Genomic DNA, 3,206 nt, shown 5'->3' on the forward strand with positions numbered 1-3,206 from the left:
CCATTTCTTCTAGGTTTTCTAGTTTAGTTGCATAGAGGTGTTTATAGTATTTTCTGCTGGTAGTTTGTATTTCTGTGGGGTCAGTGGTGATTTCCCTGTCATCATTTTTTATTGTGTCTATCTGATTCTTCTCTCTTTTCTTCTTTATTAGTCTAGCTATTGGTCTATCTATTTTGTTAATTTTTTCCAAAAAAAAAAAAAACAGCTCCTGGATTCATTGATTTTTTTTTTTTTGGAGGATTTTTTGTTTCTCTTCTTCAATTATGCCCTGATGTTAGTTATTTTTTGTCTTCTGCTAGCTTTTGGGTTTGTTTGCTCTTGCCTCTCTAGTTCTTTTAATTGTGATGTCAGGGTATTGATTGGAGATCTTTCTAGCTTTCTGATACGGGCCTTTAGTGCTATAAATTTCCCTCAGCACTGCTTTATCTATGTCCCAGAGATTCTGGTATGTTGTCCCTTTGTTCTCATTGGTTTCAAAGAAGTTCTTCATTTCTGCCATAATTTCGTTATTTACCCAGGAGTCATTCAGGAGCAGGTTGTTCAGTTTCCATGTAATTGCGTGGTTTTGAGTGAGTTTCTTAATCCTGAGTTTTAATTTGATTGCACTGTGGTCTGAGAGACTGTTTGTTGTAATTTCAGTTCTTTTGCATTTGCTGAGGAGTGTTTTATTTCGAATTATGTGGTTGATTTTAGAATAAGTGCCATGTGGCACTGAAAAGAATGTATATTCTGTTGATTTGGGGTGGAGAGTTCTGTAGATGTTTATTAGGTCCACTTGATCCAGAGTTGAGTTAAAATTCTGAATAACCTTGTTAATTTTCTGTCCTGTTGATCTGTCTAATATTGACAGTGGGGTGTTAAAATCTCCCACTATTATTGTGTGGGAGTGTAAGTCTCTTTGTAGGTCTCTAAGACCTTTGTATGAATCTGGGTGCTCATATATTTAGAATAGTTAGCTCTTCTCACTGAATTGTTCCCTTTACCATTATGTAATGCCCTTTTTTGTCTTTTTAAAAAAATCTTTGTTGGTTTAAAATCTGTTTTGTCAGAGACTGGGATTGCAACCCCTGCTTTTTTTTGTTTTCTTTTCATTTGCTTGGTAAATTTTCCTTTATCCCTTTATTTTGAGCAAATGTGTGTCTTTGCATGTGAGATGTGTCTCCTGAATACAGCATACTGATGGGTCTTGACTGTTTCTCCAGTGTGCCAGTCTGTGTCTTTTAATTGGGGCATTTAGTCCCTTTACATTTAAGTTTAGTATTGTTACGTGTGAATTTGATCCCGTCATCATGATGCTATCTGGTTATTTTGCCCGCTAGTTGATGCGGTTTCTTCATAGTGTCATTGGTCTTTATATTTTGGTGTGTTTTTGTAGTAGCTGGTACCAGTTTTTTTCTTTCCACATTTAGTGCTTCTTTTAGGAGCTCTTGCAAGGCAGTCCTGGTGGTAACAAAATCCCTCAGCATTTGCTTTTCTGGAAAGGATTTTATTTCTCCTTCATTTATGAAGCTTCGTTTGGCTGGATATGAAATTCTGGGTTGGAAATTCTTTTCTTTAAGAATGTTGAATATTGGCCCCCAATCTCTTCTGGCCTGTAGAGTTTCTGCTAAGAGATCCTCTTTTAGTCTGATAGGCTTTCCTTTGTAGGTGACCTGGCCTTTCTCCCTGGTTGCGCTTGACATTTTTTCCTTCATTTTGACTTTGGAGAATCTGGTGATTATTTGTCTTGGGGTTGATCTTCTCGCTGAGTATCTTAGTGGTGTTCTCTATATTTCCTGAATTCACATATTGCCTTGTCTTGCTAGTTTGGGGAACTTTTCCTGGGTAATATCCTGAAGTGTGCTTTTCAGCTTGTTTCCATTCTTCCCGTCTCCTTCAGGTACTTCAATCAATCGTAGGTTCAGTCTTTTTACAAAGTCCAATATTTCTTGGAGGCTTTGTTCATTCCTTTTCGTTTTGTTTGTTTGTTTGGTTTTGTTTTGTTTTGTTTTGTTTTGTTTTGTTTTGTTTCTCTAGTCTTGTCTGCATGCCTTACCTCAGCAAGGTGGTCTTCAAACTCTGATATCCTTTCTTCTGCTTGGTCAATTTGGCTATTGATACTTGCGTATACTTCACAAAGTTATTGCGCTGTGTTTTTCAGCTCCATCAAGTCATTTATGTTTCTCTTTAAACTGGTTATTCTAGCTATCAGCTTTTCTAACCTTTTATCAAGGTTCTTAGCTTCTTAGCATTGGTTTAGAACATGGTCCTTTAGCTCAGCATAGTTTTTTATCTTTTGAAGCCTACTTCTGTCAATTTGTCCATTTCATCCTCCGTCCAGTTCTGCGCCCTTGCTGGAGAGATGTTGCAATCATTCAGAAGAGAAGAGGCAATCTGGCCTTTTGGGGTTTCCACATTTTTTTGTTGATTCTTTCTTTGTCATCTTCATGAGTTTGTCTGGTTTGGATCTTTGAGGCTGCTGATCCTTTGATGGGTTTTTTTGGGGGGCTTTTTTGTTATTGTTGATGCTGTTGTTGCTGCTTTCTGTTTGTTTGTTTTTCATTCAATGGACAGATCCCTCTTCTGTAGGGCTGCTGTGGTTTGCTGGGGTTCACTTGAGGCTCTATTCATTTGGTTCACTCCCGTGCCTGGAGATGTCACTCAAGGTGGCTGGAGGACAGCAAAGATGGGTGCCTGCTCCTTCTGCTGAGATATCTGACCTCGAGGGGCACCAAACTGGTGCCAGTAGGATCACTCCTGTATAGGGTGTCTGACAATCCCTGTTGGAGGGTCTCACCCAGTTGGGTGGCATGGGGAGCAGGACCTGTTTAACAAAGCACTTTGACTGTCCCTTGCTGGAGAGGCTGTGCTTCGCTGGGGCAAAACCCACTTGTCTGGGCTGCCTGCATTCCTCTGAACTACCAGGAGGAAAGGCTAAGTCTGTCGGTCCACAGAGACTGTGGCCACTGCTTCCCCTAGGGGCTCAGGCCAAGGGAGATCTGGGTTCTGTTCCTGAGTCTCCAGCTGGAGTTATTGGAGTTCTGCAGGGAAGCCCTGCCCAGTGAAGAAGCATGAGTCAGGGTCAGGCCTGAAGAGGCACTCTGACCACAGTTTGCCACAGCTGGTGTGTTGGGCTGGCGGGGGGGCACATCTTGGTACCAAGTCATGCAGCCTCCCTGGCTCCAGCAGGGGAAAAGCATGGCCTGGAGCTATAGAGATGGGTGCTG

Source organism: Pan troglodytes, chromosome X (genome assembly GCF_028858775.2).
Source record: "Pan troglodytes isolate AG18354 chromosome X, NHGRI_mPanTro3-v2.0_pri, whole genome shotgun sequence".
Classification (NCBI taxonomy): Eukaryota; Metazoa; Chordata; class Mammalia; order Primates; family Hominidae; genus Pan; species Pan troglodytes.